General features: G+C 41.2%; 1 protein-coding gene and 1 long non-coding RNA gene across 6 annotated transcripts in view; both read right to left on the reverse strand.

The window, feature by feature from the left end:
- The window catches only part of LOC135249261 (LIM domain only protein 7-like), a 78879-nt gene that overhangs the window by 41798 nt on the left and 24618 nt on the right, over nucleotides 1-12463 (reverse strand). The window lies entirely within an intron of this gene.
- LOC135249290 (uncharacterized) lies at nucleotides 9928-11250 on the reverse strand. Its single transcript, XR_010328638.1, has 2 exons — nucleotides 10253-11250; nucleotides 9928-10039 (listed from the first exon to the last, which is right to left on the reverse strand). It is a non-coding gene; the product is annotated as an uncharacterized LOC135249290 (long non-coding RNA).

The following is a 12463-nucleotide window of genomic DNA, read 5'->3' on the forward strand; positions in this document are numbered from 1 at the left end:
ACATGGACACAAGGGCATAATTTATGGGGGGGATAAGGTTGAGATTAAACACATTAAGGTGTTTAATCTCATCCTGTTGACAGGCTTTTCCGTCTTCAGTCATCTCTAGTTTATGCCCCTGCAGTGCCTCTACACCGGTATTGTTTCTGATGTGGACTTCACTGGAGGCACAGCAAGTCACACCGAACTTCACAGTTGTCACCTTTCCTTCTGTGTCATTGCAGTTTGTGTCTGTAGATGTTGCTCCATCCCGCTGAATTGTGGGGTGAAACAGATTCCTAACTGGCTAGTCTGGTCTCTGACACTGGAGAGGGAAAATTCCTATTACTTGGAAATGCACACGTTATGAATACATCTATGTATATTACCCTGACATTTAACAGTTACTTATAAAATGTATATGTAGCCTATAGATGAGACATAATTTTTCAATCTGGCTTTAATGCAGAACATTGGGCCTCATTCACCAATATCTTCCTATGTTTTTTCTTAAATTTGTTCTTGAGGAAATTCCTAAGAAAGTCTACGTCAGATTCACGACGTGTTCTTAAACTGCAGAATTGTTCGCGCATGTGTTCTTAAAATGATGAATCCCTTTGTCCTCATAAGTGTAAAGCGCGTGCCAGTTGTTCCTAATTAGCATAGGTAAACGCCCCGCCAATCCCCATAAAAGGGCATGAGACTGCAGGGCCGTGAGCACACAGAAATCGAAAAGAAAATTTGAGAGCGAACGAAGTCAATAATGCCCAAACGAAAATCTAAAGACGGTGGAGCACCGGACTCCAAACGTAAGAAAAACGTCAGTAGTTCTGAAGTGGAGGTTTTGCTGCGGGAAGTGAACAGCAAATAACCTGTCATATTTAGTAGCGTCAGTAGTGGATATCAATCAATCAAATTTTATTTATATAGCGTATTTTACAACAGTTGTCACAATACGCTTTACAGACAGCCCTAGCCTAAACCCCCACAGGAGCAAGCCTAAGGCAACAGTGGCAAGGAAAAACTCCCTGTGGCAGATGGGGAGAAACCTTGGAAGGAACCAGGCTCAAGGGGGAAACCCATCCTCCTCTGGTCGGCTCAGGGTGCCGACTGGTGACCAGCATGTCACCAGTGGCTCAGATGATGGGTGGGGCCAGGTGGCGGTGATGGGGAACAGCAGGTGGCGGCAGATGTGGGCAGGGTGGAGGCAATGATGAAGGAGGGGCTGGACCGCAGAGGTGGGGGAGACCAGACGACTCTCGAAGCACTCTCGAGGGTTGGGGCAAGAGCCCCGCCGGCAGCGTGGGGAAGAGGGTGGAAACAGCAGTTAAGGGATTTGCAATATACCAGACAGTGAGTAAGTGCCAGTGGTATGTATTGTGGGACGCCGCCAGGAGTAGAATATAGCTGCATATCTACTAGGACAGGGATGGAGAGCCCATGCAGTCATGAGGGGTAGACAACCATACCCGCCTATCAAGAGCCAGCCCATGTAAAGTCGGGTCACAGCTGATTGACAGGTGACAGTAAGGAAAGGATTGCCACCTAGAAAGCTCTATGACTACAGGCTTCTCGCACCCTGTCTCCAGACTATAACTGATTGTAAGCTTGAGCATAGAGGTGCGTTTTTAATCTAGATTTAAATATTGAGACTGTGTCTGACTCCTTTATAAATAATGGAAGCTGGTTCCACAGTAGTGGGGCCCTGTAGGAGAAAGCCCTACCACCTTTTAGGTTCTTGGAAATTCTTGGGACTACCAAGTAGCCTGCGTCTTGAGATCGGAGTGACCTTGTGGGCTTATAAGGTAGGAGCAGGTTCGATATGTACACAGGTGCACGTCCATGCAGAGCTTTAAAAGTCAGGAGCAAAACCTTGAAGTCTATCCTATACTTAATGGGTAGCCAGTGAAGCGACGCTAGTACTGGTGTAATGTGCTCATACTTCTTAGTTCTGCTCAGGATACGAGCAGCTGCATTCTGCACAAGCTGGAGACTCTTTAACGAGTTATTAGGGCAGCCAGAAAGCAGGGCGTTACAGTAGTCTAACCTAGACGTAACAAATGCATGGATCAATTTTTCAGCATCCTCGACTGACAGGAAATTTCTCATTTTAGCTATGTTGCGCAGCTGAAAGAAGGCAATTCTGGATGTGTTTTTTATATGGGTGTCAAAAGATAGATCAGGATCAATGGTGACACCAAGGTCTTTAACGACCATATTAGGTTCAGCCAAACAACCATCACAGTTTAAGGTGAGAGTAGACAATTTCTCCCATAATATTTTGGGACCTAAAACCAACATTTCAGTCTTGTCTGAATTTAGGAGCAGAAAATTTGAAAGCATCCAAACCTTGATATCTACAATACAGGCCTCTAACCGTGAAAGCGGCAGTGCTTCGCCAGGTTTCATTGAAATATAAATCTGGGTATCGTCCGCATAACAGTGGAACTCTACGCCATGTCCCCGGATAATATTGCCAAGTGGTAGCATATATAGCGAGAAGAGTACTGGTCCTAGTACTGATCCTTGTGGAATACCGTATTTCATTATTGAGGAGCTGGACTCATCTTCTTTTAATTTGACAAACTGTTTCCTGTCACAGAGGTATGATCCAAACCATGCAAGTGCCTGTCCATGAAGTCCAACACAGGCCTGGAGTCTGTCCAGGAGTATTCCATGGTCAATTGTATCAAAAGCTGCACTCAGGTCGAGGAGCACAAGAACCGACACAGAGTTACGGTCGGCTGACAGTAGTAAATCATTTGTAACCTTGATAAGTGCGGTTTCTGTGCTGTGGTGGGGTCTAAACCCAGATTGGAATACCTCATGGATACCGTTAGAGCTAAGGTATGCACTTAGTTGCTTAGCAACAATTTTCTCCAATAATTTTGAAAGAAAAGGAAGGTTTGAAATAGGTCTATAATTTTCCAATGTATCGGGTTCTAAGTTTTGTTTCTTCAATAATGGCTTAATGACTGCCACTTTTAGTGACTCAGGTACGTATCCTGTGACTAGGGATGTATTAACGATTTTTAGGATATGCTGGCCTAGTACTGGAAATAGTTCTTTAATCCAGTTTGAAGGAATAGGATCGAGTACACAAGTCGTCGGTTTTGAAGACATAACTAATTCAGATAACTCAATCATGCTAATGGGCGTAAAACAGCTCAGTACTGCTGTCTGTAAATCTTCCTGTTGTAACCAGGTGCGGGGCTGTTTATTAGCAAGAACAGGAATAGTGCATGATGGAGACAGTTTGGAAATCTGGTCTCTAATAGCCTCAATTTTCTGATCGAAGAAGTTCATGAAGGCATTGCTGCTAAGGTTGGAAGGATAGGATGAAAACTCTGATGATTGTTTTTTAGTTAATTTATCCACAGTGCTAAATGGGAATTTTGGGTTATGTCTATTTTGTTCAATAAGTTTTGAGAAAAAGGCAGATCTAGAAGAAGCAAGAGCTTGCTTATACTGAAGAAAGCTGTTTTTCCATGCAAGATGAAATACTTCTAGCTTTGTTGATCGCCATTTTCGCTCTAATTTTCTAGTAGACTGCTTCAGGGCCCGGGTGGTATCGTTATACCACAGAGTGTGCTTTTTCTGACTAGGGTTTCTTCTTTTAAGGGGGGAAACGGCATCAAGAGTGTTCCTGAGGGTAAAGGTTAGCTGGTTGGTCAATTGGTCCAGATCGGCTTCATCAGCATTTTCATCAGTCTTTTCTTCTATGGAGAGGAATGACTCCGGAAGCATATTTAAAAACTTTGGAATAACCTCAGGGTTTATTGAGCGGCTGTAGTAATATCTAGGCTGTGATACAGGAGGATTTGATGCCTTAATATTGAACGTAATAAGGAAATGATCTGACAGTATAGGGTTATGAGGTGCGATGGTAAGATTTACCACACTAATACCATGTGACAGAACTAAGTCTAAGGTATGGCCACGGTAGTGAGTAGGCTCACAAACATTCTGTACAAAACCAATGGAATCAATAATAGAGGCAAAAGCTGTTGCTAGGGGGTCACCATTTTTATCCACATGTATGTTGAAGTCACCAACAATTATGACCTTATCTGCTGAAATTGCAAGGTGTGATAAAAACTCAGCGAATTCCCTTAAGAAATCCGAATAAGGCCCAGGTGGCCTGTAAACAGACACAAGAAAAAAGGACTGCCGGCTAGCACTTTCATTAGCTAGATCGGGCTGTACACAGTTAGTAATAAGAGCTTCAAAAGAGGAGAACATATAGCCATGCTTAGGCGCTAGACTCAATAAGGAAATAACACAAAAAAGTTGCATGGGATGATATTACTCGTTCAGTGAACGCTGTATCCGGAGAAGGGCGCACAACTGATGAAGTAAAAAAAATGTTTTGATGTCAAATATGAGGCAAAAAATAAAATAAAAATACTGGTGGGAGTGGGCGCAAGGAATTGCGTGTTATGCGTTCAAACGACAAAGCGCTTCTCGTCACATCAATACCGCAAATTAAATCAACCGGCAGTAAACTGCATCGGAGTAAACCCGTCGCTGCACAGAACACGAACGTTCGTGTAGAAATAAGTTTGCTGTGAACAGAGAACAGTTTGAATATGTTCGCGAAATTTAGCTAAAGCTCGCCGTCTTGGACGCACGTCTGGATTGCGTTACGATTCAGCCCAGGATATAAAAGTGCTTTCCACAGTAGGCGTCTGTGACCGTGGAATGACCATGCATAGGAGACAGAGCGCTGAACTGGCTGACAAAGAAACGAAGTTGAAAATATGCCTTGGCGTTTTGTTTATTATGTCTTTATTGTTTTAGTAATTATTTTTAACTGGATCCAATGAGGGTGAGAAGCTAAGACGTTTTGGTTTATTTATTTGTCACAAAGCACATGCAATATTATAAACAAATTTCCTTAATCTCTCTTTTCTTGGCATTGCACTGCAACCAGCAGCAAAATTAATTACTTGCATGTTCACCAATAACCGGCCCAAAACAGGCATAAAATTTACTGACATGCATTTATTGACCTGGAAGCCGTTTTACCTGTTTGGCTCACTATTAATACAACTTACTTTAAAAAGTAGACCAATGTTGTTTTTCGTCTTTGTTTACATTTTATAAACTTCTGGTTTTTCAAAATGAAAGCAAGTTAGTGAAAGTGTTCGGACCCGGAGCACAAAAAGATTAGGCTAATATTGAATGGTGACCGAGACATTGCGTTGCAAGTCACCTACAGACAGTATGAGGACGTGATTCAATATCATTTAGCCATTACTTTGAGCAGTCAAGTTAATGTGATAATATTTTAAAGCAAAAATAACTACAAGTGTAACTTTAAATAAGATTAGATAAAATGTGTCACTCTGAAATGCCTGATTTTAGGATTTCATAACTTCCATCTGTTTTCATGTCTTGTGTCATTTTGTTATTCTGAGTATATTTGCGGAATACAGTACAGTTACAGCTGCATGATTTAGTAACACGTTTTGTGCACAACAGAGGATACCACACAGCATGCCCACAAACTGCTCGCACGGCACGCATTAACTCACGCAGGCGCGCAAGCACACGCAAGCACTGAAAAGACTAATTTGTTACGTCTATGCTTCGCATATGGCAGATAAATCTCAAATTTACCAGTGTATTTGCCCATAATACCGGTGACGCCAAATCCCATTCCCTTTTTACGTTCTGAGTTAGAAAACAACCGGCTAAACAAACGGACTACTGTCCGTGGCATTACTAAAGAAAAGAGGACACATAACATCACTAATCTTAGCGACATGCTTCAAACATTGCCTATTTGTAAGTTGTCTTGCTTGACAAACCATAGTTAGACTAGCTTGCTTATGGGCTAGTAACCTATAGGATAACGTAACCTAGTCTAAAGTTGGCAAAACCGATATAAACCGGTTTATTCTATTTTGAGCATCGTAAGTGTTGTTTCAAGTGTGATTTTGTTTTATGACAATACAAAATACTAAATAGAAAATAGCAGCGCCCGGCACTGCAGCTGACGGGTCGCGATTTACGCATAACGCTAAAACTGCGGACCCGTGCATATATATATATATATATATATATATATATAATTACTAATAATATATTATAATTATATTTTGTTTGGTGGTATTTATAATTTGTATTTTATATAAAATACAAATTATAAATACCACCGACCAAAGGGGCAGGGGCTCAAGCCCCCCTTGAGGTCTATCTGTGCACGTGCCTTAAGACATATTCGGTTTTTAAAACGCAGCCTGCGAGAAGACAGGGACTCAAAAGAGAAATGGGTTCATTGTAAATAGCAATGTTTATAAAATTAGTTTTCAATTTTATAGACTTGTTGCTATTTAGGCTTATGTAAAAAAAAATTACATTGAAAAAAGATTTTTTTAAAAAGGCCAATGTTTGAACTAATTTGCATCGGTGGTTCAAAGAAGCAAGTGCACAGCAGATCTTTTCATAAGACTAATTGCGCACCAAAGCTTTCTCAAGTGCGCCGTCTTAATAGACGACTAATTGTGTAATGTCCTACACCGTTCCTATAGTAATTTCTCATAGGTGCATTTGCTTCTTAGAAGCCCTTTCAATCAGCTACCAATACAATTCCGCTACAGGTTAAATTGTATCCTTTAAGACATAAAATGGAAGTACCTTTAATCTGCCTTTAATCCTTCTTTAAAAAGTGATCAATGACGGCGATCTCTTCTTTGAAGGTAGATAGTGGTGTCTGGCTATTTTAAAAAATAAAATTTTGTTTTCACTTCATCCAAATGGAAACCCTCACACAAAGTTTGCCGGTGGAAAAGTCTTAGAGTCTCCTTTATGTACCTTTATATACCTGGAGCCTAGCTACTGGAATGTGGAAGAGGATGGAATGTGTGTTGCAACATGAAAGTACCGAATACAAGTAGCTAATTATGAGCCTTGTTGCATAACTTTGATATGACAAGATTTACCAACATATACTGCATGAAACTGCATGAAAGGACAGGTGAATGAACTCAGTGGATAGGCCTATATCGTTTTGCTTTCTGTGCAACATTTGCAACGTTTTTCCAGTTTGTTCAAGAAGTCCCCTAGTGTTTGCGCAGCGCCTTGTTCAGTAAATCAATAACTAGTAATCACCTAGCTCGTGATCTTGATCTGTCACGTTCCTCACAAGACCTATGCATCGCAAATTTCTATTTGGACAATACTTGAAAATCTTCTTGATGACTCCACAAAACTGCTAGATCAAATGCTATTCGCGAGTAGGCCTGCCACATTAAGGGCCCTGGTTGTATGGTTTGGTATCGAACTTCTGAGGGTTTCATTTCATTCTTTCAACGCAAAATTGCCTATTTGAGACAAATTTAGAAATTGTTGAAATGAACCTCAAATATCAATAATCATGGATTAATGTGATTAATGTAATGTCATCATTTGTCCCACTGTCTGTGGTAGTGGAACTTTCATCATTGTCTCCAACTGTTCATTTGACATTCTCTTACCGCCAGCCATACTCTTCCCAAGTACTCCACCATTTGGGGCTTTCCCCACATCTGGGCACTTACCATAATTTTGATCATTGTTTGATCTGCTGTGCACCAAATTAAAGAATTTTCTGCTGGCCTGAACTGGAGCTCTTCTGCTCTCTTAACCATAGGTCCTAAGTCCTTAGCTTGGTAGCCTGGATTGACTTTTAACGTTATGTGTGGGGCCGCACGTTCCCCCTGAAACCTCTGCTCAATCCATGGGGTCCTTTCTATGTTTAATGCTGCTCCTTCCTGTCCTATCAGGAGCGCAGTTGACACCAAATATTGTCTTTCTCCTTTTCCCTTACTCCACTCTCTTTCTAGATCTAGATCCTGGTATGGATCAAACCTCATAGTACAATGTAAGTCATATTCTGGCTCAGTTGCCTGCGGGATCTGAGCCTCAACATATTTTTGCCAAGTGCTCCACATGTGGTCTTTTACTTGCGTCTTAATATCCCCTACTACGGCCTCTAATTTTGCTTCTTTTGCGCCTATTTTTATTAATAAATATACCCTCTTTCCGCTGCCTGTCCACAGCGTGCACCACATGATCCACAAACTCTCTGTGTGTCATGGTGTTCAGTCCCACCACCTCATCGAGGCGGCGCCCCACTTCCGGTGACATCCCCTCCCGGATGGCTTTGCGGAAGAGGGTGATCTGCCTGTACGTCCCTTTCAGTTAACAATCTCCACCTGCGCAACTGCGTGTGGATGTATGTTGCCGGTAGTTCATTGTCTTTTAACGGCGGTCCCGTTAAGGTCGTTATGTCCGGTCGTGCGGGATACAGGGCTCGTAGAGCAGTCCAAACAACCCCACGCATGTTATCAAACGGCCCACCGTCCACTGCTGGAGACTGCGCATGGTTTCTGTCAAAGCCAGCCTGCTCAAATATGTCCAGCATTGTTTCCATCCCCACAACCTTTCCCAGGAGAGCCTTCAGGTCCCCCACAGCCAGGATCCGGCCTGTCGTCTCCTCCTCCAGCACCCTGATCCAGTGGCTTGCTCCATTCTGCAAATCAGGGAGATTGGTTATTACATTAGGCATATCTTGGGTGGACCAGGGAATGTATCGGGGTACACCCCCTTCCCTAATCAACAATGGTGCTATAGTGTTGGGGTTATTAGCATTATGGCTATATCCTTCTGCTGCTGGGTTACGCCGGGTTGGCGGTCTTTCTCTTACGTTTTGATATCGCCCAGCTAAATCTCCCCCCACCTGTGCAGGCCCTTCTTCCCCGTCTGACTCTTCTGCCTCGCTATTGTTTGCCTGGCATGCCTCATTGTCGCCTGCCTCATTTTTTTCTGCTGGGGAGAACTCCTCCTCCCCTTCATTGTATTCTAATTCATACTCTGCTTGGGGGATTTGCTTTCTATTTGTAGTGCCTTTTGCTAAACTTGGCTTATGTTTATCTCGAGAATCTGTTCTCTTGGTAATTTTTTGCTTCAGCTTTTCCCACGTGTTATACGGGAGCTTTTCCCATCTAAAGTTTGGAAAACGTTTTTTATGTGTTTCCCCGTCCCTTTTTGACCCCACCTGTTCAGACTTTTGGCATATTTTAGACGCTTGCTGTTTTTTCTCAGTGTCTCTTATCTCTTTTGCCTTTTTTTTATTAACCGGCTATGGTATTCATCATACTGATTATATTTTTCTTTTAACAGCTCTTCTAATTCCTCCACTTCCTTGTACTCTCTCCTTAGCTCTGTTACCCTTTTTTCTATTTTTCCCTTTTCTTCCTCGAGCCACGCTCTCTCTATCCCGAGCTGTTCCTCACTTTCCTCATGTTCTACCCACCCTTGTATCTGAACCTGTCCTTTTACTAGTGGACACACTGTCACTGCAGATGTTACCGGGCCTATTGGATACACGCCTTTCTCTTTTATTTCCGTATGTCCCGATGACTGCGGGGCATACGGAGGAGGGATTATTTCTTCACTGCGACCCCCACTCATTCCTACATATTTTTCTAGGGAAGCGGACCTAAACCATCCTAAAATTCTTTTTTCCTGTTCTCTTTTTCGCTTTCTTTTTTCTGACTTGTCTCCTGTTCTATAATTTGCTATTACCCCTCCCATCTGATCGCATATTTCTCTATCAAACGTACCCCCCTTAGGCCATTTTGTTGCCATTCTTTTAGTTCTTTTTTTTCCATTTTCCTGATATATGTTCTATCTCCTTTTTACATTCAGGATATTTTCCCGTGATTATTTCAACCGGCGTTTTCTCTCCTTTTTCCATGATTTTATGTTTACTTTATACTTTTATTCTATTTCTTCTACACACTTCACGTTTCTTTACTTATTTTCCCCCTTTTTCCTTTATAGTTGCACATACACGTAAATCACAATTTTTACCTCAATACAACGTTAGTTCCACGCAAGCACAAGCATCTAATCTAAGCATAAACACAGTTTAACAATATTTTACCTTACCAACAATACTTTTTCTCTTACTTTATACCTCAGAGGACAGTGTTTTTCCCAAACACGCTTTTACCAGAGCTCTTGCAGGTGGCCTTTCTTTGGTTTCTCTCCTCCCAAGTCTCTGGCACCTCTTTTTAAAACAACAGCAACAGTGAAAACCTTCAGCAGCAAAAATATATTCAAATATTATTCCTAGTTCCAGCACACTTTGCAACAAAACAACAGCAACAGTGTAAACCTTCAGCAGCAAAAATATATTCAAACACTATTCCTAGTTCCAGCACACTTTGCAACACAACAATATATATCGTCCTTTTACTTATACCACACTCAATTCACTCACGGTTCGTTGCGCACGTTTCTGAAGAGCTCGCTGCTTTCTTCTCCTCAATTTTCGGTGTTAGTGTCCGGGTTAGTTTTACAAAAAGATGAATCCTTTTTCGTATCCCGGACGAGCCCCCAAATGTCGTGTCTAGGAAACCGAGAGACTTCAACGCCAAGCCAATCTGTATCTGTAGAAAACAACTTCACGAGGGAAAAGACACAACAGCAGCAAGCTCTTCAGAAAGTTTAGACTTTATTGCACAGGTGCACAAAGCCGGATCAATTCCGCCGAATTGAACCTCGATTGTCAGTTTTACACACATTTTATACACAAATTGTGCCCCACAACCCCCCTTAACATATTTCTAAAAATACCAGCCATCTGGTCTTTTTGGCACAGTTAGGATCTTTTTTGGCCGCGTAAGGATTTTCAGTTTCCTGCTCGTGGGTCAACCTGACTTTCTTGGCACCATAATGATTTTCGGTTCTATGATGATCTTATATCAATGGTTTTCGGTTCTATGGTAATCTTATCGTAGTGGACAGTTACCCCAACTTTCCCTTACTCTGTACTTTTCCACTATGCATACACGTCATTGCTTTCTGTATTTTTCCATTACGCATACAAGTTCACAGAGTTATAGCCTCCTGCACTTTTCTACTGTATTCAGGTTACACAGGGGTCACTGTAAAGTATTAGTCTTCTAGCACTTCTATTTGGCAATAATTTTCTGCTGAGTAAGTATGGTTTTTTTAAGCCTTCTGCGTTTGCTTTCTTTCTACAGTGTACACTGTGGTTTCTTGCGTTTCCATAAGCTTAGCTGCAACTACTGATATAGGTTTATTGGATTACATATTGATTATATTAGTATATAGTTATACATGTGATATATTTTTATCATGCAGCATCGAGAGTTTGGAGGAAACAGTCTGATCAACATTGACAGGAATACCCTTTAACAAAAAACTTTAACATGTGACGTCATCTCAATCATGGGGAGTCTCAAAATTTCCCTACAAATGCTGCCTGTGACTGAGCTGCAATTTATACAACCAGAGTCGCCAACTTATAAGAATGATTGTGGGTGTACATCTGACAACAAACAAACCTCCAGACACTGACAGAAAAATTTGCCAATGTAAATACAGTAGGGCCTATACTGTCCAGTCAGAAAATTATGTCTACACTGAAAGGTACTCAAAATCAAATAGTTTTGCAGACAAGTATGAACTCTCTGGTTGAAGTCCCTATCTTCTTTGATTTTGAGCTCTCTCTGGGCTGGTGCATAAACAAAAGTGACAAAAGCTTTCAGTTTCATAGATTTTTGGCATTGTATCTCCAAAATACATGCTTTCCTTTCTCACTCACACAGTTTAGCCAGTGTTGTGACATTTCATCCTATATATCAAGTTATGAGTTGATAGGTTTCAACCATTTCAACAACTGAACTGTATATTTCAATCAGAGCTGCGCGGTCCGGTTCACTTCAAATTTAACCATATTTTGCTGTAATAATTCCAAGCTTGCATTGATTTCACAGTAATATTCTGGTTACACTGTGAAATAGTATTGTTACATCTTGTAAAATCCAGGTAACCATCAATTTCACAGTAACATTCTTATTACGATATTTTATGGTGAAATATTAATGTTAACGCTTGTAAAATTCAGAAAACCATTCATTTCACAGTAAAATGCTGATTACAATAATTTACTGTGGAATATTATTGTAAATTCTGGTAAAGTCAGGTAGCATTGTATAGTGGGTATGGAGCTGGTCTTGTAACTTAAAGGTCACACGTTTGATTCCCAGGTAGGGCACTGCTGTTGTACCCTTGTGCAAGGTGCTTAACCTGCATTGCTTCAGTATATATCCAGCTGTATAAATGGATGCAGTGTAAATGCTATGTAAACAATTGTGTAAGTCGCTTTGGATAAGTGCGTCTGTTGAATGCCTGTAGTGAAAAATGTAATGACCATTTGCTAAATGCCTGTAATGCAATGTATCCTGCATTATTCAAAGACGAATGTAGATACATCGTTGAAATCAAGCTCAAAGATCAGTAAACATTGTTTGAAACTACCTGGGACTGAGCAGTAATTTAGCAACACAACCAAGGCATGCAGTCTTGGCAAGAATACCTAACGGATGCAACTGAATTTCCTTCCAAAACAAATATCATGTGCAAAACATAATTGCCTGATTCATCTTATGACTATGACGTGAGA

Source organism: Anguilla rostrata, chromosome 2 (assembly GCF_018555375.3).
Source record: "Anguilla rostrata isolate EN2019 chromosome 2, ASM1855537v3, whole genome shotgun sequence".
Taxonomy (NCBI): domain Eukaryota; kingdom Metazoa; phylum Chordata; class Actinopteri; order Anguilliformes; family Anguillidae; genus Anguilla; species Anguilla rostrata.